This window comes from Aphelocoma coerulescens, chromosome 1 (genome assembly GCF_041296385.1).
Source record: "Aphelocoma coerulescens isolate FSJ_1873_10779 chromosome 1, UR_Acoe_1.0, whole genome shotgun sequence".
In the NCBI taxonomy this organism is placed as follows: domain Eukaryota; kingdom Metazoa; phylum Chordata; class Aves; order Passeriformes; family Corvidae; genus Aphelocoma; species Aphelocoma coerulescens.
Genome location: NC_091013.1, coordinates 61,756,130 through 61,780,349, shown reverse-complemented (window position 1 = coordinate 61,780,349; position 24,220 = coordinate 61,756,130). Strand labels below are relative to the sequence as shown.

The 24,220-nt window shown below is 37.6% G+C and overlaps 1 long non-coding RNA gene across 1 annotated transcript; it reads left to right on the top strand.

Moving 5' to 3' along the window:
- The first annotated feature begins 1,912 nt into the window (after positions 1-1,912).
- LOC138118767 (uncharacterized) lies at positions 1,913-20,209 on the top strand. The gene is made up of 4 exons (XR_011155281.1): positions 1,913-1,993; positions 13,964-14,086; positions 19,104-19,159; positions 20,168-20,209. It is a non-coding gene; the product is annotated as an uncharacterized lncRNA (long non-coding RNA).
- The last annotated feature ends 4,011 nt before the right edge of the window (positions 20,210-24,220 follow it).

The following is a 24,220-nucleotide window of genomic DNA, read 5'->3' as shown; positions in this document are numbered from 1 at the left end:
TAAGGAGGGAAGTCATGTAGCAATATTGAGTTCTGATGTCTGCAAAGACCAGAAAGGGGAAAGATTTGAGAAAACATAAACTGTTAAAGTATCAAAATGTGACCTGGATGAATTTCAAAACAAATTCTATAGAGAAGTTGTTAGAAATAAAATATGGATGGCTATGCTCAGATTCAAAATTCATATAATAATATAGAGTTGAGTTTCAATCATAAACACCTTTAGCTATAGAAAATAAATTTGGACCTAGAGAAGTCTCAGTTCATATAAAAAAATTGATATGAAATTTCAAAGGAAATTGGGCCGTTTCTGTTCCAAAGAATCAGCCTTTGTGAATTGAGGAAAATATTTGGTGAAGTCAGCTACACTAAAGCACACCTGACCTTAGAAAAAGCTTTTTTGTAAATAACAGTGGTCCAAATATGAATTCAAATTGTAATGGCTCTTCATCTATTCTTTTAATATAGATTGTTGACATTATTTTCAGACATAAGCATGTAAAATAGCACTACTGACAGGATTTTGGTGATTAGCTAAGAGTTAAGAAAGAATGAAAAAAGAATATAATCAGTAAAGAAAGCTACAGCTTACAAATCCTGAAATGTGAGGTGTACCAAAATGTGAGTTTATTTTGTGGTCATGAAGGAAATTAAAAGAAAAATTTACTAGCTGTTTAAAATAAAGAGGGTGTGGGCCAAGAAAGGCAATATTTGTACTGGGTGCACACCATCTAGCTAACATTAAAACAACCTGTGACCTACTTTGCCTGACTACTAACACATGATAAATCTCTAGGGTCAACCCAGGATGGCCTGTGAAAATGAGGTATGGAAATAGGAATAGAAACATTTAATTCAAGTAAATTAATGTAATCAATTGGGCAGTCTAAGTAACAGATTAACTGTGAAAACTAGCACATAAAATTAGATAATAAGGATTCAGGTAATGAGTCTATTTAGAGAGTAAAGGTACTCTTCTCCACAATATGCCAAAACAAGTTGTGAAGGATATTAAAATTGAGAAAATGAGAATGCCAAGAAAACTTAAAACACTTTTTGATAAGATAGTGTATGTTCCCAGTGGGGGTAAAAAACCAAAAGAATCTCTTTGATCTTCTAAAAGAAACAGATATGCCACATGGGAAACTATTAAATCATATGGAGAAGACAGCTGTAATTATGTGAAAATTAACAAATTGGCCAAAAGTTAAACAACAAGGGATTATGTTAGGAAGTGAGACTCCTGGTTTGAAAGGAAATTTTCAATAGAGATCCTCAAAGGGATTTAAGAACTGATATAAATGTTAATTTTTCACTTGAACATTGTGGGGAGGAATGTGAAGATGCAAGCTGGGAGGCACCGTAATTCAAAAGTCTGATCTATCAACACAGGAAGAGCTAGTTGTCTTAGAGGATGGAATTACAAAGTGGGATGAAATCTAATGCATCTCATGCAAGGTCTGCATGTAAACACTATCAGGTGTAAATTTACCACCTGGAAATAGTATCTTAGTTGATTTAATACTATAAGGGTGCCTCAGAGCTATGAATGAGATGTTGTGAAAAGTTAAATATGATAGAAAAATGTTGGAAATCATAGAGAAAGCACAGAAATATTAGCTGTACAATATAATAGTAAGAAAAGCCCCCATGCTTCCACATTGTGGGAAGGTTACTATTCTGAACAGGATCATCTGTAAAGAAGGCTACCAAAATAATGAAGTTAACTTTATGGGTTAACCTTTTGCATCTGATTTGCTACAGGAGAAGCCATCAGGACCAAATAATGCCACACAGCTGACCATTCCTCTGACACTTCACAGTGAAGACAGTGGGAAGGTAAAGGTGTGTTCAGCTCATGTTACCTCTCTTAAAGACCTCAGTCTCACATTTGACCTGACAGTAGTACAGATCTTAAATTTTACAGATTCCTTTTTACTGGCAGAGATTTCACTTCCACAGACATCCACACCCGGCTGTGAGCTGACCAAGATGTATGTATACCAACTGACTGGGATTATGTTTTAATTATGAAGCAAGGGCTCATATAATTGAAATCTCAGTGGTTACAGTTGCTGTAAGAAGAAAACTGTCCTCATCTATTCTATTCCTTAGCATTTTTTTCCTAGAATGATCCATACTGGTTGAATTAAACAGCTGCTGGCTTTTCAGATGTAAGGGCTTTGTAGCATAAAGTGCAATTACAGCCGGAGCTGGAGCTTACATGACTCCGGAGAGACCCCAGATTTTATGGGATCTGTGATGTCTTTCAGATGAGGAGTCCTGCTAATACTGGTGGGTAAAAACACAGCAATCATTTTATTCAAAGTAAGCATTTGTGTATAATACATGTACTTGGGCTCTGTCCTGGGAACAGCATTTCCTGCTTCTGCAAAACCAAGAAGGCATTAGCATGCTGGAGACTGCTGCTCTCTGACAAAAAAGCCCATCTTTTTTAAGTTGAAAAGACTTAATCTCTTATGACTTCCTAGTAAATCTGGTCTGCAGGATGTCAGTGATTTTGCTCAAGCAAAAGCACAACGAATCATTTCTGGATGTCATGGTTGAATATAACTTTTCTGACCTAGGACATGTCAAATGAATTAAGACAAAGATGCTAAGGTTGACCTTGAACCAGCATTTGGCCAGGTCTTCAAAGTATTAGAATACAGGATGCAGATGAACATTTCTCAGGTTTCTAAACTTGAAGAGAAAATGTCCATACAGAATATCTGTTGGATGCTGCTCTCCAGGATATGCTCACGCACAGAAATTCTTGCTCTATTCAGCCAAGGATTTTTGTCTCTGACCTAGAGAGTAGGGAGGTCACCTACTGTGAACTGCTGCACAGTCTGAGAAGAGGAAAGAACAAATATAAATTGTAAAGCTTCAGCCATTTCATGGCTGAATTGTTTGCTTGATTTGCTTTTATTGAAGATCAAGAATTTTTACAGTAGCATAAACAAGATTGGAATATTAGACAATTCACTGATGACATTTTCTCAATTAAATGATGTGCAAGAGGTGTGATTGATTTAATCTGCTTTTAGTTGTTGGCAATGTGTTCTTATATCCTAGTTCTGTTTATCTTAGTCTTTCTCTCTTAATGGTAGAAAAATGTAGTCACTTTTAGGTGTGTAATTGAACTGGAAGGTTTGAGAAGAAACATACCCCAATTTTCAGTTTTGAGTTAGACTTATTATTCTGTTATATTTTCATTTAATTTGCTTGACATTCTACTCTGTATTCAGCAGAACAGCTATTTTCTTGAGATGAATTTCAATTACCTTCTCATCAGTTGTTTCTTAAATATTATATTTCCTCCCCTTCTTCAGGAGATTTCTCATACATTATAGAATTCCAATCAACATTCCTCAGAGCATCCAGCTTTCTTTAACCGTCCTCTTTCTCAAAGTCAAAACACTTCTAGTACACAGCATTCTCTCATGAGTATTTCAAACTCAATGATAAGCTGATAAGTAGATCCAGGACACTCTATGTCTTAAATATGATTTCTTATATTTAGCTGATTTCTTAGTATTAGACATGAAATAGCCTTGGACTATAAAACCTGCTCAAGGAATTACTTGAAACAAAACATCTGCACTAAAAATATGTAACAATTAAGAATGTGTTCTTCTTTATAATTGCATTCCTGTTATCCTAATCAATATCAGTGTAATTAAAATGCCTCATGATCAATGTTTCCGCCTTGTTCAGGAGGTGTCTCTTATCTTTAAAAGGTTGCCATGATCTACTTTTTCTAACCTCACTAAAGGTTCTCTGCTGAAAATCATTTGACTTCCTATTTGGCTATAAATTACACTTAACTGCCTCAATTGTCAGATAAAATTGCAGGTTTTCGTTTCATGCTACCTATAATCACTATGTAACTTAATTTTCCTATGCACTGCATGGTATTTTCACTGCAAGAATATTTAAACTTTTTATCAGGTACTTTTATTATCCTGAATGTAATATCCGTCCTCCAACCTTAGGTAGACTTTTACTTTTTTCATATGTTTTTAACCACCTGCTTTGTACTTACCATCCCTACCAGCAAGCATTTGGCTTCATGCATGCTGTGAGTTCTGACAGGAGATAAAACACAGCCTTTCAGCCACTATAGAACCTGAATAATTCTGGCTTGATTTGAGTGTCTTTACCAAGCTGTATGCTTGTGCCAAAGGCCTGCATGGAACTCCTCTGATTTAACTTGGAAATCTAAAATTTAGACACAAAAGGGTGATCTAGGCACCTGAAGCTCCCTTTCTTGTCAGTGCAGGGAGATACCCACTTCCAGAGAGATAGCGACCACATCCTCTTAGCAAAATGGGGAAGATTCATCCTCTGGAAACCTGACATCAACAACACTTGATTATGTGGGATGGATCCCACCCATGGACTCTGCAGGCTCACAGAATCAGCTTGATGTCATGATCCCAAACTATTGTCTTTGGGGTCCTTGTCTTACTCCTTTCATTTGCATGCTCATCTAAATCTCTCTCTGCATCCTGGCAACCACAATGAATGACAAGTGACGTCTGGAGTGCAGCCACCAAGACATTTCAGTGCTCTAATCACAGCTGCAAATGTTAAGGTGTTCTTTGGCCGCACACTGTCAAGTGAAAGCTACAGTAATATTTCTGTTTCTAGGTAACACCTAGTCTCTTTTGGTTGTGGTACCTTTTTACCTTATATCACCAGCAGAACATGCAGAATAGACATATCAGATAATTCCTAATTTTCTAACCTGTTACAAAAGTTTTAGTCATATTTTCAGCTTTTGTAGAGTGATACTTCTCCTTTATCTCAGCTTATCTGGCAGAAATGGCTATCTATAAAGTGCTTCATTGATCCTTTTAGTATGAATACATCTCTATTTTTATGTTCAACAGCTTCCTCGCATGTTAAGTCACAATCTCCCTCCTCTCCTCAGCCTTTCTCAGGTTTTCTGATATTGAGTGACTCAGTTCTCCAAGACTATTAATCCACTCACTCAGTTCTAAGTACTCACCTTACCTTTGCTTCTTTTGCAGACTTTTACTTAGTGCCTTTTCTTTTGACTTCCATTTTTTTTCATGCCATGCCTTAGAAATAAACTTTTTGCTGTGAATTCACAGCCTGTGCACCTTTCTTGATGTTGTGGCTCCCTTTGCGTCTAACTGCACGTCCTCTATTATTCTGTCATTCCCATCAATCTTCACAAGAAAATCAACCAGTTGCTCTAATTTGGCTGTCTGATCTTCTAGTAGCCCAGCTAACTGAAACACCTGTATACAAAAAGCATTTTATAATGTCCTCAGCTTGATAGCCAGGAACATTTCACATTCTATATATATGCTGAGCTTCACAGATACTTTCAAATGAAATAATTCACAAATAAACATGTCTAGACCTACAAAGGGATAAAATAAAGGCAACCAAATGCTAAGGATTAAGATACTTTCCAGGCAGATTTCAGTGTTTTTATTTAAATTAACATCAATTCAGAAGAAAACATAAAAGAGCATTCTTTAAACTTTGAAATGACTGAGCATAAACTGTTTGCCTGTCTCTTGTTCTCAAAGAACAATGAAGAACCTTGTTCTGTGCACTCAAAATCTGCTGATTGTCTTGTTAAAAAGAGTAGGCAGCAGAGATAATTTTCTGCTGCACCAAGTGGGCAGAAGCTGGGTGCCCTGGAATCAAAACTCATGTGAGCTTGCTGCCACATTCCTAGACCAAAGCTCAAATCCCTGCCTTAATTTTGCTGTGACTGCTTCTGCTAGTTGTAGGACCACACGATTCCGAGCTCCCCATGTTGTGCTGTTATGCTGTTTTGAGAGGCCCTCCAGTATTGACTGAAGACTTTCAGGCTTTTTTCAGGCAGGTAACAGCCCCCACCCTATGCATCTTGCATAAACTGAGGGTAAGAGATTCATTATAAAGAGCAGAACCAGGTAAACCAAAGAATTGGAGTGTACAGTCACTGCACATTAGAATTATTGATGCTTGAGTGGCTTGTCTGTCTGTTACTCATATTAAAATAACAGTCCGTATTTTATAGTTTCATAAATATATTGTTGTAAGTTTTAAATTCTTAAAAAAAAATTCTGAAACTTATTTTCCCATTTTTGATGTTCTAAAGAGACCAAATAAATAAATTAGAAAATATATAAAAAATAATAATTAAAAAATCTGGCCAACAGTTTTATCTGTTTTGTCATGCAGTTCATCTGCCTCTACAATAATATCTAAACAAAATTAATGCTTTAAAAGAAGAATTTCTTCTGTTTGTAAAAAGAAAACATATGTGTGACATCTAATTTAAAACCCTTACAGTAATACACCAACAAGTTTTAATTTCTCAAAAATTAAGTTTCCTTTCTGACAAACTTAGGGGAAAACGAGTTGGAAATAAAGAAACTCATTTCCTGAAACTACTTTTGAAATTATAATGATAATGATATTAATTTTTATTGCCACGGTTAAAGTGACCTTCATGAATCTGTGGACTAAACGTAAAAGGTAAAAAATAGCGTATATCAACGAGTCATATATTTGGATAGACAACCTGTCAGAGTCTAAGTCACTGTCAGATGCAGAACTCTTAGAAAGGTAGACATAACTCTTTGGTCAAGAACTAAACTTAACTCTTTCTACCTGCCTTCATTTCTGAAGGTCTTTTAAACTTGTTGGCAGATTAAACTGTGAAAGCTTTTATCATCGTGCACAGAACATGTCTCCCTCGTGCTTCTTTGAAAAAGCTCTCTGACTTCCTTGATGTGGAAATCTAATTTCCATTCCAGTTAGTTTAATGCTGAATCTTTTATATGTTATTTTTATTAACTGAAGAAAAAAAGGTATTTTTATGATTCCTGTGTGATGCATCACAACAAAATGCCTTTTTGGGGCAGATTAGTAGATTTCAAAGATGAAATCTGTAGATTTGGGGAGGTGACTTTGAAAATGTTGAGAAATGGACAGACTGTGGAGACTGTATAAATAAAATAAATTACTGATATTATGATAATATCTGCAGATGTACTTTAGCAAATAGAGCTTCTGAGAATGTACTCCTTTAGCCACAAAGTACTAGTTTCAGGTAGTGTGCGCTACGCTCAGGTGTGATAAGGTCCTTGGTCATTTTCCGAAAGAGTAAAAACTTAGCAGCTAAATTTAAAAAATTGACAAAATATAGTTTTAACAGCATTCTGTGCTTATATCGAATTACGTATATGTTGTATTTATCATATAATTTGCCTGATTCAAGTTGTGAATTGAGAATAACATAGAAATTCTAATTCTGGGTAAAAAAAAAAAGTCTGTAGAATGTCCATTGCTGGAAGTCTAAAGAGAGATTAGATAAATATCTGTTTGGTACAAACTTAATTGATCCAACCTTGGATAACAGAGATGTACTCAGTGACCTCCCGAAATCTCATTCAACCTTAATTTTCTGTGATTCTATGCTAAGAAACATTTCCAAAGAGGGATAGAAATCTAATCTTTGGAACTTGCATGACACCTAAAAACACTGAAGTAGATTCACATCTGATTCTTTTTAGATATCGCATTTTCTTGAATGCTTTTTTGAAGCTGCTTGGTCCTTCACACCTCCTTTGTTTTATGTAGTACCCAAATATAACCAAGACTTAATAGAGAAGCTAAAGCTTTTGATATTAAGATTTTCACTTGTTGAACTTTATTTGCGAGTTTATTTTATGCAATGGTGTACATTGGCGAAAATATTCTTCCTGACCTATGTAGCAATCAGCCTACACTCCAAAGCGTGACATTTGATTACCTTGTCTTAACATGCAGAACTGCAAGTGTTATTAATGGTCATAAAATTATCCAACCCTTTTAAAAATCAGACACAGTATTTGACTTGACGACCTTCTGCAGTCATGAAATTCACATTCTGATTGAAATTATATCAGTCTGGAGGATCTGATAGAGCTCTGGAGCAAGTGTCACAGCTCTGCCACTGAGGTGGAAAAGAATCTTAATGAGCTGTTATCCAGGAAATGTAAGCATCTTTGGGTTTCACTGTTTTCTGATTTACTCACAAAATATAGGCCACGAAATGTAAGTTTGAGATACTGTGTGTTTTCACTGGTAGTGAACAGGTATGGAATAACAGTTCACCAGCTTTCCTGCCCTTTAGCACCATGTTGCATGCACTTGAAAACCAGTGTGGTGAGCAGTACAGATGTCGCAAGGGGAAGCGTATTTATGCACACCTTGTAATCATGGTCATCTGGGGCATTAAGGGTTTCTTTACTAATTTTTTTTCATGTGTGAAGAGCAGAAGAGCACATCCTTTTTTATTAACTGTTCCCAAACAGGAGCTGCCAGAGTGGTTAGTATTGGTTGAGTAGGAAAAAGCACTCCTCTTAATCTGGAAATTTGATGGCAACGTGTCAACATTAGGAATAATTTAATTGCCAATTATCTGAAAACATCTTTTTATTTATCAGATTTAAATCATTTTTCATATGGCCAACCCCAAATCTTGCCCTCATGCTAGCAAAATAAAAAGTCATTCATAATGCAATAAAATTATTTGCTTTTAGCCTCAGTTGACAGCAATGTATCAACTTAAGCATTTGTGATAGAAAATGGCTCCCAGCATTGTTGTTATGCAGAGGGATGGTCAGGGTGTTTGGGCTGAAAAAGTCACACAATCAGCTCATTTCACAAGTTTTCAAGCTTCTTCGTGGCAAGAGACTGCTTCACTCTCTGCAATGCAGCCCTGTTTAGAGCAGGCTCGGCTTTGTGGATGCAGTGAACACAGGGTGATGGATGGAACCTGACGCTCAGGGTTTTCTGCTAGTTGTCTGTAGGTTAGTCCTGCACTTGGTATTGGGCTGTAATTGTTCTGCAGAGACAACACGGTGTCAGTGGGGAGGGATGAACCTCAGTCACCTGTGTAGGAGCACACATTAAACCCACAAGATTGCTCAGTTCCTGTAGCATATTACCTTCCCCCAGGGGTCCAGCCCCAGCTATGAAGGGGCTCCATGTCCAGGGCTGCTGACCTGGATGTGCCGTGTCAGATTCCAAACACCACTGTCTCCAGGTGTCAAGTCTGAGATGTGTCTGCCCTTACTGTGGACAAACACGTGTACAGATATGTACACACACAAAAACTGTGTCTAAGATGCCTGTGGGAACTCTTCTGGGCATAGGGACCTTTTAAACTTTAGATTACTTGGATTAAGTGTTTCAGGAGGGCAGGTGTGGTATATGGTCTCAGATGAACAACAGCCGGACTGTCACAGTATTTTTACTTCTCATTTTCATTTTCTAACTTATTTAAAATAGTTGCTACTTTCTCCCCTCCGTGTCAAGTGTTTTCTGTGGAACTTGAATCTGGCTTAAGGCAGAGTTCATAAAAGGCAGGGGCTGCATGTGCTTCCCCTTCCTTGCATCCTGCCACCTTCTCCCTACAAAGGTTGAGAAACTGGTCTAGCCACCTAAAGTCTTTCAGTTTGGCATTTTAATCTCAGTGTTTCGATTTTAATATTGAATCAGTATGGAAGATCAAGTATAAGTTGCAAGAGGACCATTCTTACCAGGCTACTGCTCATAGTAGTGTGTAATGGCAAACATTTCCAGGCAGGGCATTTGAGAAATTAATAAATGATACGGAGAACTGAAGCTGAAGAAGGATTATGTTTTTACCAAATACAGCTGTTGGGTCTCTGCCTCAGAGTAAGAGAAACCCATAACAACAACTAGGTATGGCAGCTCTGTGTTCACAGATCCCTCCCTGCAGGCGAGGCTGTTGGTGACTCTTTGATTACATATTACATATGAAAATGCCCCATACACTCATTCTTTTGATAATCATATATGCTAAAATTTTCTAAATTGGCAAGGATTAAGCATTGTATGCTCTTTTATTGTGAACTGAATCTCTCAGACACCAATTAACTTTTCATTGCTAAGACTAGTCAATTTGTTGTTTGTAGCTGTGGCCAAATTTCTGCATTTGAACTTTAAATGCTTTGTTTGTATGGTCTGTGCACACCAGAAAACGACAAAGTCAGCTAAATCCTCTGCAAATAAGTTAGAAAGGGCCAGGCTGTTGCTGAACTAATATGATCTTATTTCTGTACTGTTCTAAGCTTTACATATTTGTTGCTGTTTGTAAATAAATGCAAATTACAGTCCTGAAGAAAACCACTTGGATACATTGGAAAAGCCTGGAGAAATTAATGGGTCTGATTTGATTGTCAACAAATAGGTGTTGAGTACTATTTAAGTGTTGTTGCTTCAGGAGGGCACAGATCTCCCTCAAGCCCCACGTTATGTCAATCAGTGCTGTGTCTCTGGTATTCTACTACATCCCCAATGGTTCAAAGCAGGTACAATTCATGTTAAGTTTGTGGGTTCCTAAATTTAGATGTCCAGTTGTGGGACAGAGGTGCAGAATGGGATTTTGTTGGCTAATGTGGATACTTAGGGTTACTGTGTACATGCAAGAGTATCTGAAATGTCAGCCTGGAGCAGGAAGATGTAGCACAGAATTTACAGGAGATTCATATTCTTCAAGAAGGGCAGATGAAAGTGAAATTGGATAATCCAGGATGGCACCTGGCACCTAAGTTTAGGCAGCTGTATAATGTCCAAGCTATCTAATGGCAAGTTTATTCAAGAAATAGTGGAATAGCAAAACTGCTAAGTATGTTATGGATTAAAATTTTGGTAGTGAAAAAATATATAGTTCTATTTCTATTTCTGTTCTGTCTTTGAATTTGTTCATCCCTGCTTTTTAGTTATTTATTTTACCTGTGCATATATTGTTTCCCACTAAAATATAAACGAGATTACACTTTTTATTTGAAACATATATTCTCTTTAAGCATGCAGTTTCCTCAGGCATATTGCTATATTTGTGCCACATCAAATGTTGATATGATGCAGGAGAAAATTTGTTGTGACTGCTTATTTATTTGTGGGTTAGTACAGCATGTCGAGGCACACCAAAATATTCTATTCACATTTGTATCAGTAAAAAGCAATTGTGGTCTTTGAAAATTGGAAAAATAAAATGTTGATGTTCATGCTGTATGGCAAAAGGTGCTTTTGGAGAGGTTGTTTTGCAAGAAAGGAATAATCATCTTTTAGATGCACTATTTCAAAATGAGTAGCTGTATTCCAGAAGGGTTTGTTCTTTGTTTCCCATGGTGATCCTCTTAGTTGGCAGTGAACCAATATTCACAGAAACATTATACAAAATGTGGCCAGTGTACCCCACTGCACACAGCTGATGCTGTGCATACCTGTGGAAAAAAATTTGTAGTTTTTTGTGTAACTATTGAATATGTGTGGATAACTTGGCAGCTGTATCTCAACCATGCAGTGTTCTCTTCATAGTTCATCAGTCAGCCAAGAAAGCCCTGCCACCTGAATGGACAAAACTGTCTGAATTTATAAAAAAATTTTTTTTTGTACTCCCTTTGACCTGGTGTGTAATCTGTCCCCTTGCTGCTAGATGTGATCAGCTGTTCCATGCTGAGGATAGTCCAACAACAGTTAAAAGGTATACAAAAAGTTAGAACACATAATAAGTTAGAAAAAAGAAAACAAAAAGAACAATGTTAAAACATAGATAATCTTTCAAAAACTGTCCCTCAGTACTTTTAGGGGAAAGCAAATACTTAAGTCTCATGGGTTTCCTAGCAATACCTTGACAATAATGATTCATAAGCTCAAATGTTTCCCGTGGTATATTACAAGCATAATTGTTTGAGCCTGGGACATATTTAGTCTTTGTGATATAGTGTCCTCACAGTTTCCTGGATGAAGCCTTTGAATATGTCCTTTTTGGAAAATGAAAATTTTCTCAAAAAAAAAGATTTTTACTTGGTTAAGCTTCGATGATTTTGGAGTGTGGCAAAACCAGCCAAAAATTGTACTACATGACTCAGATATTTAAATATGTGCATATGAAGTCCACAACACTGACTGTCAGTTACAACACATGCCCACAAAGACTGCAAGGCTAAGTGTATTCTGCTATCATAAGCATAATTGGTTTCTGAAACATGTGATTGACAGGAATAGACAAAGGAAAGAGGAGCAGTAGATCGATTTTCCACATCTTAGTCTAGTCCATATCTCTTCAGAAACATTTTGACACAGCAGGTGTTTTTAAAACACTGTGACTGAGGGCTGTAAATACCTTTTAGCATGTCCATGACACACTTTAATAAAAAAGCAGTGTGTTTTGCCTTCAGAGGGATGGACTTCCCTGCTGTCAACCTCCCAGTTCCCTTGGTTCATTGTCTGTTCTCTTTTAAACTAGGACACCTATTGTATAGTGGGGTATAAAGAGGAAGATGTATTTCATCTTTTATAAGGAAGTCCAAGAGGTAAAGTCAAAGACAAGAATAACTGAAAGATGTTTTGTCTTGTGATGAATAAGAATTAGATCCTGGTATCACACTGTCAAGCTGCACCACAACTATCCCTTTGTTTAGGTTTTGTTCTTTAGCACAAGGACTTAAAATCTTATTCATCCTTAACTTCAAGGGTATGTGCTTTCTTTATCAGCAGAAAGAACAAACTCAAACCAAATGTCACATGCATTTGGAAATTCACAACAAATGTAATAATGAGTATTAATGCTCAAGAGGGAGATATTTGAGCACATGAGAAAAGAAAGAGGCAACTTAGATGTGGCAACCAAGTGGAAACATTATCCCCATCTCCTCCATCTTTCCCTTACTTGCATTTTCTAAAATACAAGCAAACTTTCTGAAATAGAATTTGCAAGAAAATATTCTGAATGCATTAGGTGGGTTAATTCCCTGGAGCAGTCAGCATTCTTTAGTGATAAAAGATACTGAAAAGGTTATTTTTTGCTTCAATGCATTGGTAGGATGAAAAAAATCAAGTGTTCGAGTTTTATAGCATTGTAAACCTATTTTCTGTGCTGAAACTGAAGTGAGATGACAATATTGTGTGTTTTACATTTACAGTAATATGCTAGTGCAAGCTTAACTTGTGATCATGCACTGGAACTTGGAATTTCACCCAGATGAGAGTCATTAAGAATCTGCATATTTTCTGATTGGTGTGCTTTTTCTTACAGAAAGGCATGACTGCTGTAGTTCAGCACGGAGCAACACCAGCTGTAAAGAAAGTAGAACACTTTAATTGTTGTGGAAAAGTGGGTGCCACATAAAGTTACAGTTTCCTAACAAGATTTAACAATAACTCAAAGTTGGAAGGCATTTTCAGTACAGCAGAGAACCGGGATTTTATGTAACGAAGAATTGCACTGTCTTGGGAACAGGAACAATAGAAATGAGATTAATTTTAATAGAATGGAGTATGAACTGATTTTGGGGACTAATAACAGAGGGGCTGTCATAAATCAGAAGCAGATGAGAAAAATTTTTGTACACTAGCAAAATGGTATAAATTTGAGCTGGTTTGATGTATTTGTTTAAAAAGGTAAGTCAGTTTTGGGATATGAAAGTGAAACAGAGACCAGAGAGATCTAAGGCCATGATGCTCCGCACTTAAGGGACCTTGTTTGAAAAACAATGTTCAGTTCTGGCCACCTGCCTCAAAGAAAGGTGCAATTAATGTGGTGTGGGGACACAGAAGTCCTAGAAATACATTGGAATTAGTGGGAGTTTTATTTTAAGGGATGCTATGAATAGAGCTAGGTTGGTTTAGACTGCTGCCCCTACTGAACTGAAAGGGAAAGAAGGACATGTTACTGTCCATAAAACTATTAACCATTATTTAACTCAGGAGATGTCATCAGCAGGAAAACCGATGGATATAAATGAAACATAACTACATTTAGCCTGACAAATAGAGAGAAAACTAACACATGGCATGTAAGAACAGGTTTTCAATAACAATTATAGGGTCAAAACGAAGAAAGCAGAAGTATTTTAATTTTAATTGTGAAAATTTTATAAGCACATGATTTAATGTTGTGTTTTCAATAGTAGAAAACTGGACACACAGACCCAGCACGTCCTTCTCAGTCCTATGTGTTTGCAAGATGGTACCTGTCTGTTTCTGACATCAGAAGACATAAAGAGCTTTCAACCACAGATAAGAGGAGGCAGGTGAGAAATATGAAGAGAGGCAATACACAGATTTTTTTTTTTTTAATTTTTTTTTGGGGAGAGACACACTAGAAAAAGCTGTCTGAGTTCTCTGTAATTCAGTATGATCTAGTGCATCATTACTGGATGGCTAATGGGAATAATAAAAGGATTCATAATGTTTAGCACTGAGGTGGGTCCACAAACCAACTGCATTTCTTGTGCATGGTGACATTATTCTGTTAAGAAAACATACCTCTTAGGAAAATTAAAGAAATGTAAATACACCCACAGTGAAGAATCAAGTTAGCTTGGTGATAGGAGAATTCTGACATGATGAACCTCCAGAATTTATATGTGCAAATCCCCAGATGATAAACTTGCCTTTTGTTAATCAGCCATCCAGTGTAATATTATGTATTTCATTTCTCTGGGTCAGTTCTTCCTTATTCAGCTCTCTTTCTTGAGCCAACCAAATTGCAAACTTAAATAGCAACAAAGGAGTATGGACACAGAACCACCAGAGGTATGGAAATTTGGGATTTAACTATTTGTAGTAAGTTATGCAGTGAATAAATAAGTAATCCAGGTAGGGAAACTCAAAACAAATTTGAGGCAAATTCTCTTCAATACAGATGAAGGTCTTGATCACTGTCTCATTGCCTGTGCTGTAAAAGTCGGGTTGCTGCACACCTGTGCAGCACTCAGTCTCCACTTCCCATCTGTCTCCCCTGCATCCTTCTCCTCCCTGACTTTCATTGAATTTTCATAAGGAGAACATTTATATGAAAAAAATCTAAGGGAAATCCAGTGTGTGTTCTAACTTCCACCTAGTTTGGATGATGATGGGCCAAGATCTGAATAAAATTGACCATTTAATTGTAGCTGAGGCATTTTTCTCTCTTCCCATCTTACTCTCTCTCCCCCAAGAACTATATTAGAAGGTCTGGACTACACATGAAGCAGAAGATTGAGGATTTATATGTACCTGGTTTGTAAACTGGAATTTCAGCTTTTTTTATATATGAAGTACAATCAATCTACCTCCAATAGCTTACTTTTCATACAAAAACCAACAAACCAACCAACCACTTTTAGTCATTGCTCTATAGATATTCCAAAGTCACCTGACTGCAAACCTAGTCTCATGCACAGAAATTGCTTTCAGGAATAGTCTCATATACCTTCAGTGGAGCCTGCCTTGTACATTGCCTGAAAAAATTTCCTTGTCAAGTTTACCCAGAGGTTTAGAATGGCTTTGCTTGAATGATATTTCCCTTTACTATTTACTAGTTTCTCAGAATTTTCCATATGCACATTTCTTGAGTTTTGTTTTAATTTTTTTCTCAGTTATTGTCAAAATGTATTAGCATCATGGAATCTGGAACATAACTTTGGAAAAACATCAAATAAAATGCACATGCTCCTAATATTCTCAGTTTAAAATTGCCTATCAGTCTTGTCTTTTAGCTGTTTTTTAATTAATTTAATGTTTGGCATTCTGATTTTGTGTAATTCTCTTCTGAAATCTAGCAGCTTTAATCTCGTACTTCTATACCCATAAAAAATGGGTATCTCAGTAATTTGACAAATTCTTTTGTCCATAAACCATGTTGCACGACATTAAATATGCTACCCTCTATTTTTTATTAATCAATTTCTCCATCTGATGTTCCATCACTTTTCCCAAGATTGATGTGAGATGGACAGGCACATATTTACCTAGACTACCCCATTTATCATAGAATTCATAGAATAATACCAGGTTGGAAGGGACCTCAAGGATCATCTGGTCCAACCACTCTTGGCAAAAGCCACCCTTTGGCAAAAACCAAAAGACACTCTTGTCCAGCTGAATCGTAAGTGTCCAGTTTAGGGGAATCCACCACTTCTGGGGAAGAACATTCTGTTCTCATTGGGATGACTGTTCTCATTGTGAAAATTGTTCCAATTGTGTCCAGCTGGAATCCACCCACTAGTAGCTTGAATCCATCAACCCACTTCTTTTCCATGTGACTCCATGTAAAAGGGGTGTCTCCATCTTTGCTGTAGCCACCCTTTAAATACTGGAAGATGGTCTTCGCCTTCTTTTCCTGAGACTGAACAAACCCAATTCTTTCATTCTTTTCTTGCATGCCAGGCTTCCCTGTCCTTTCACCATCTTTGGAGCCCCTCTCTGGGCCTCCCCCAGCCTGTTCACATCTTTTTTTTTTTTTGTATAGCAGAGACCAGAACTGAACACAGTATTCCAGGTATGGCCTGACAAGTGCTGAGCAGGGTGGAAAAATGACTTCTTTATCTCTGCTGGGGATGCCCTTGTTGATGCAATCCAGCAATCTGTTGGCTTGCTTTGCCACAACAGCACATCATTTATCTATACTCAGCTGCTTGTCCACCAGGACCCCCAGGCCCCTTTCCACAGAGCTGTTCCTTGGCTAGGTGGATTCCCATCTGTGAGAGACTCCTGGATTATGTTTTCCCATGTACAAGACCTTACATTTGTCTTTGTTGAGCTTCATAAGGTTCTTGTTGGCCCACTCTTCCACCCTACCCAGATCTTCCTGTGGGATGGCTCTCCCTTACAAAGGAGAGAACTCCCTCTCAGTTTGGTATACTTGGCAAACTCCATCAGGGTGCACCTGATCCCATCATCCAGATCAGTTTGAGGATATTAAACAGCATTAGGTGCAGTATTGATCCCAAGGAGACCCCACTTGTGACAGGTTGCCAGTTTGGGAAGGAGCTATTTATCACCACTCTCTGTGTGCTGCTGGTCAGCCAGTTCCCACTCACCACACAGACTTGTTGTCTAGACTGTCATGCATAAGTTTCTTCGAAGAGGAGGCTGTGGGAGACTGTATAAAAAGTCTTGGAGAAATCCAAGTAGAGGATGTCCACTTGAAAGCAAAATATGGACATAACTGTGACTTCCATCCAATGCTCAGGATCTATCTCAGCCAACTAAGATATTTACAAATAATAATAAATGGCCTAAAAAAGTTTATTAGGCTCTTTTTTTTTTTTTCTAACATACCTACATGCATTTTTAAATAAAAGACACAGCCTAGATAGCTGATACTTGGAACACACTGCCTTTGTTGTTTTAAATGTAACATTTCATCTCTGTCTTCAAATGATATGACTACATCTGGCTTTTTCACAGTCACAGAGCTGAAATATTTATTCTGCATGTCAGTCTCCTCTGTGTTATTTTTGACAACTGCATCCTTTCCATTTAACATTGGACAAACACTACTGTAAAGTTGCTTTTACACCAGATATATTTAATGTTCCTTTTAGCATACTATACTCAGATAGCCATAGAATTCCTTCTATATTCTTCTGTCTTCAGTAGCCATTCATATCCTAAATTCAAATGATCTAATCCATTTTCTCTCTTGGCTCCTTGCCCAACCTGTTTATATCTAAAATTTCACATTGTCTTCATCTTTTCAGCTAGACTGGTATAGAATAGATTGTACCTTCATAGAAATTCTTAAATCATATCTTAAAGTGCTTTTAAATATCTTTATTATTGTTTGCATATTTTTTTCCTTTTAAATTCTTCCTCTTATTTATTAGGCACAAACTCGTCCTGTTTAAATGTGGCTGTTTTAAAGTAGTGGATGTTGTGTTGCATTCTATTTGCATGCAACAAATGTAATCAAGTTCTCACTTTCATTTAAGGAATAACTAACTTTTGTCCTGGAATCAATTTTGATTTAGCTGTCAGGATATCTTGTACAGAATTCTCTAAGGAGAGACACAAAACTTTTTGATTTAGGAAATTTTTATCAATCATTTTTCTGAATTTCAAAGGTGTATTATTACTGGAAATGTCAAACTTGTAGAGCTACATCTTTCAACCAGATACTCACCTGTGAAAAAACCATTTTTTAAAGCTCATACAGTACAAAAAGTCTTTTCTCTTCTTCGTAGACCTTTTAAGTAGGGGTTTAAGGGAGTAATCATCCTGCTCCATAGGGTAGTTTCATGGTAAGTAGCTGCCTGCATATAATTGTCCTTGTCACAGTCTCTGTGACAAGAGATTGATCTGTAAACACAAAGGCATTTACTGCATAGTTGTCAGTGGGTTGAAATCAGTTATTGTCACATACTGCCTCTTCTCCTCTTCTCTTGCCACTGTGTTTTTCCTAAATTGCTTATAGCAAGTGAGTTTAACATTACTATCACAGAAAACTTCCTTCAAGTTCCAGTAATATGGAGCAGGTCAAATTCATTCTCATAGTACAAGTGGTTCCTACTCTTCCTGTTTACCACACAAGCTCCTGCCATTCATGAATAGGCAATTAAAGAATTTATTTTCTTTCTGTCATTCAGTGTCTTGATTAATTTTGTTCTTGACAACTTGACTGTGCTAAATGAGTGTTTATTTGCTGCCCCTTTTTAATCTCCCCTTTTGTTGTAAGTTTAATGCCATTATTACTAGTCTAGTCAGCTTGTCCCCTGTAAAATTGATTTCCCCTTTAATGAGCTGGAGGCAGTGCAAGCCACATAACTCTTCAGTTAGAAAATGGCTCTTCAGTCCACCAAACTAAAATCCCCTCTCCCTCTTACACCTCTCTAATTCGCAGTATATTTGTAAAAAGTCCTGATTCATGTGTTCATTTCTGGGACAGGAGCAGTCTCCTAAAAACTCATTTGTGTATTTTCATACTTCATCAGTTTTCTGAACTCTCTGAAATCATTCATGACTGGTAAGGAGACACATGAAGCATCACTCGTACCAATACATACCACTATTACATTAAATCTCCCCCACTCAATTGGGTAAGGTTGGGTTTTTTTCCCCTAACGAAGAAGATTTGAGACTCTGTAAGAAGGAATACCATGAAAGCCTCATCCTAGAGAAAAAACTAGTAGTTTTAACAGCAGTTAGTCTGTTCGTAGCATTCTATTGCAAATGTCCTTGAGAAGTTTCTCTTGTTTAAGAGAGTTTGCAGGAGGAATACTTTAGGGCAACAGAAATGTATTTTGTCTGTTACATGAAATTCCTGTCAGCTTTTGCTCCTTCCAGGTAGCTTTTGGTCCATGTACATGAACTTAGAAGAGTACTTCTGTTGCTGAGGAAAGGTAAGTCCCATTGCTCCAATAATAACCAAGTTCTCTAGGTTTGTGGAAAACAAAAGAAGAGTGAAAGACCTGAACTGACTTCTCCCTCATGACTACCTTTTTCATTCAGTGCATGAATGCATCTCTACATCACCACTTTGGTTGTACAGCTCTGTAGGAGCCATCTAGTAGGTCACCATGAAAACAGTCTATGCTGCTGTGCTGTAGTCCCAGAGGTCAAAGTATGCTGTATATATATATATATATACATATATATAATATATATATGCATATATCTGTGGGTCGTTGAAGTTATGCATTATCAAGTTTATTTCTTGCCTTTTTCTTTAAACAACATCAGAAAAAGCGTGTTTGTTGGTTGGTTGATACTTTAATGCAGATTTTGCATAAAATTTTAAAGCAATGTTAAATTCTTGAAAGTTAGAAAATACTCTTAAGTTGCCCATAAGTACACTGCTACAAAATAACAGCAAAGGAGTTGTTTACAACATTTAAAATGCTGTATCCTAATTACAACATAGACAGGAATCCCATTAAATCTTCATGAGAGCATAATTTCCTGACTTTTATGCAATACCACCTCACTGACATTATTTGTCATGGTTTAAGCATGGCATAGGTACATCTTTGATGGTAGATAAAGCTTCCAAGGTGCCCCTGGAAGTAAAATCACTTGTCATTATAGCTATACTTGCTGTTGAGGGTACTTGTTTCCTCTGCTGAACCAAGAAAAAGGGTGGGAGATCATTGTACAGGATGAAGTGGGATAGTGACACCCAGAAAATTCAAACTCTGTAACAACAAACTCTGTTTTACCTCTTTCTAATGTTAGATTTTAACACTGAAAATAGGCCTAAAAGCCCCATCCAACCTTGTTCAGCCTTCTGAACAAATCATAGCTTGGTACTTTCAGCCAGTGCTCAGGCTGTCCAGCTTGGCAGTGACGCTAGAGTGCCCTGAAGGTGACACTTGCATTATTTTGTATTCTTTCCCTTCATGCATTTTTAGGATATCCATCTCTCTAGGCTGCATTCAGCAATTCACGTAGCCAGTAGAGGAAAGAAAAGCTGTAGTGAAGCCTATTTTTTGCTCGGTTGAGGACATGGTAAGTGGAAAAGTGACAATTTTACCTTAGTAAGCCATTTGACCACCACATATGTGTGTGATTGTATGCAGTCCAGCACTGGGGATCTCCTTTGAAAAAATGATTCCAACTCCACTGTGCCTCAGTTTCCTTATGTATAAACCATGGATAACTCCCACTTCAACAAAGTAACAACAGTAACGTTTATGAAGTTGTGATGTGTTCTCTAATCTTCACATACCAGCTGCTCTATCATCATTAGTTTACTCATTTTGGATTGCCTTGTTTTGTTTTCCATAGGCTAGGAGGCTTAGAAGTTATTGTAAAAACTGTGCCAGTGAGGTTTCAAGTTATACTTATTTGTTTTCAAATAGAATTGTGATTAAACCTCGTCAAATCCCCTCTACTGCCTTTCCTGCTATTGCTGATTAGTTAAGAAGCAGAAGGGAACATTGCGCTGTAAAACATCCATTTATCTGCCAGTGTCAGGTTCTCCTGACATGAAGTGCTAATGCAAAGCACATTAAGCATCAGCAGCATGTGCTCCAGACCCAGCAGTTCCTAGACAGGCATTAAGAGACCTCAAATGAGTCAGTGTCACTCTATGGTTTAACCTAAAACCAACCCCTAAAGGCACCCCTATCAAATGTAAGAGAAATGGAAGGTTTTAAAGGCTATTAATCCCAGTGACTTCACATTAGAAGAGCACAAAGTTATTTGTCACAGGTCTTTTTGTCATCACATTATTGTGCTAAAATGTGAAGGATTCCATATTCCTGAAATTCCTTTTTCCACCTACTTGAGCATGAAGGTCTTTTGTTGATACACTTACAATGCTAAACTGTGATATGTACCAGCTACCGGCTCTTATTTCCTGAACTCCCTTTTTTTCTTCTCCTCACTGAGTTCTTCTCATATCTACAATGCATGAAAAGTAGCAAAACATCTTTAGAAAACAAGCTTTGAACTGAAAGGAATCCTGTGTAAACAAGTAAGCGAACCCTCTGCCCCCAGACAGGCACCATTACAGCATGCAGCAGAGGCACTGAATCAGAGCTGAATCTACTGCAAGGTGTAAACTTCTTTTACCATACTTGTTATCTGGAGCTGTTTTATTTCTAATGCAATATATGTTTTGGTCCATGTCTCTTACCCTCAAGCTGCTGAGACTCAGGAACAATCGCGTTGTTTTAGAAATCTGTGATCCAGTGTTTGCATGGAACGGTGTCTCAGATAGCTGGTTGTCTGGCAGCAGCTGATTCAAAGTGTCTGGCAGCCGAATGTGAGCAGCTCAGGTTTTACTGGAAGTGGTGACAGTTACATGACTTCAAACTCTTGCCAGGGCCTGAATTTGTACATTTCAAATTCACTTCACACACATTTGGATGACAAAAATTGTCCAACCATCAGATTGTCACACTGGCAGACGTTCTGGCTTCACGCCCTCTCTCTGATAAAAACCCAGTCCCTTTGGCTAAACATTCCTGCAAGATATTTGCAAACAGATTCATGGGATACTGAAACTCGTGTTTTTAAACCTATTGTTGGAACATGTCAGTCTTTGGGGTTTTTTTTTATTAGCTCCCTGCATTGTAGCAAAGATACACAGATTTACAGTGTGTTCATTTGAGCAAGCGCCTGTGTATATCTGTGCATATGGGCAAAGTAAAGTGTGTACAATTGCTTGGCTTCAAGGAGTTAGTCAATATTTTAACCTTTGTAAGGATGCTCTGAAATCAATTGCAAGCATCATTCTTGTGTGTTTATACAAAAAGCAATCCTATTTATCTGAAAAGAGGCTGGGGAAAATCCTACGCCTCTGAACATAGTAGTAAAACCCAGGTAGAGCACAAGAATGTAGCAATGGTTGTTCCAAGCTGCACCAGAGGTCCATCTGTCACAGTGCCTGATGGTTGCCAAAACCAGAGGCCTGCAAAAGAGATTACGAACAGAACAAGTGTATTTGATACTTCCCTCTTTGCTCTCCTACCAACCAGTAATTTGTGGCTTAGAGACAAGATTTACTTCAGAGATTTCAGTGAGGTTGCCCAGCTGCTCCCTGAACCTATCTTTGGTGAGGGCTGTGGGGCAAGGTTTTGGCAGTTAAAACCCATAGACTGACTGGTATCACTCTGTTTCCTTTGTTTTGAAGGTACCAGTTGCTAGTTTCATTTGATGACCCATAGATTTGGTACTGGAATAGTTGGCTGTAGCTATCCTAGACATCCTCCTGTACTACGTGTGGTTTTACAGACATATGTCATATCACACTCTCTTTTCCAGTGCTGTACAGAAGTTGTTTCATACCTTTGAATGTGTTTTTCAGACTGCTATGAGGCTTTCTAACAATTCCTAATTTTCACTTTATTTTTTTTTCCTTACCTCCACCCATTACTGAACACCAAGGTGAGTTTGTCCTAGGTCTGTAAGACTAGGATCTCATACCTCTTAATTATTATCCATTTCTGAGCTCATTCTTTTGTACATAAAGTTAAGACCTTTTCCTCCTCCCATGATCCTCCCTTTAAATTCACCTACATTGAATTTTACTATTTCCTTGCCTTGTCATGTAGTCCTTCTGGTTTATCCTAGTAAATGAGTCAGGGCGACAAAAAGCTTTCAAACACCATGCTCCTGGGATTAGTATCTATGCTGGAAAACTTAATAGATCCAATATGATCACTTGTCCCTGAAGATGGTTAGCATTGCTTACAAAAATAGCACTAAGCTCATTTTCTACTGAAAAAAATGAAAGGAAGAAAAAAAGGAAAAAAAGAGGGTGGCCTTCTCCTTACTGTCCTTTTCCTTATTGTCTTCACAGCATATGTTTTCTAGTTTATTGCTCCTAGAAAGCATCCCCGTTCAATTTTCTTCCCTCCCAAACAGTATCCAGGCTTTTTCTGTAAGAGTGTCAGGGAGCTCCGCACTGTGCTGACGAATGACAAAACAGGCAAGCATGTGCCAGAGTCTGAGGCCATGAGAGCCCTTAATTAAGCCACTGTTTAACTTCTAGCATGTCAGAAGATGGTTCCTGCCAACTGGTACAACCAGTACTGTCCAAACTAAGGCCCATTCAAGGTTTGGAGACAGTATGTGCTGGGTGAGAATGCTCTAGTTTTGGCCCACTCCATCCCACATAGTTTTCCAGCAGTATATAATACAGACTTTTTACTATGCAACATCCATGCCTACCTTCAAGTCAAATGTAAATGTACAATCAGTATCTGCTTTCTTGCTAGAGAAATGCCACTCTGATAAAGTAGTGCTGCCCTCACATTTTTCTATTCCCTTTGAACATAAATGTAAAAAGAAACAAACCCAATTCATACTTTTCAAGGTAGCTACATGAAGATCAAACAAAGCCAGTTGAAAGTACTGTATAATGTGGATACTACCAGCCTGTACCACTTGGGTTAGGGCTGGAAAAAGTACCTCACTCTGTTTTATTTAGGAGTATTAAAATATCCATGCAGCACTTCTGTTATTCTCCACAGTCAATCTAGAATACCTAATATTGTGAGTGATCCGAGTTCTTTCATCCTTTTCCCTCACTGTTTATGGATATTTTAAAGAGTCCAGGCACCTGTTCAAATTCCTGTGGGAAACAATTCATGGCTCCTTCTTACTGTGGAAGCTGACTATTTACTCCCATATTGTTTTCTTCCTGTCTACCAGTTGTTTTTATAGGTGAGGACCCTCCCTGATATGCTATAGGAATCTGGGCTCCTAAACAATCTTTGGCAAAGGACTCTGACACGTGTTTTGGGAATTGCAGTAGATTATTGTCTACTTGCTTTAGGACACCCTCAGTGGATTCCTGTGGATTTTATCAACATGACAAGTGGCATAGAAGTCTCTGTATAAAAAAGACTCCTCTGTTTTTCAGCATGTCATATGTATCCATAAACCGTCCTAATTGCTCTGTACTCATATGCACTTAGTGAATATGCTAGATTTTTGTTGGTCGGTAGTTTTCA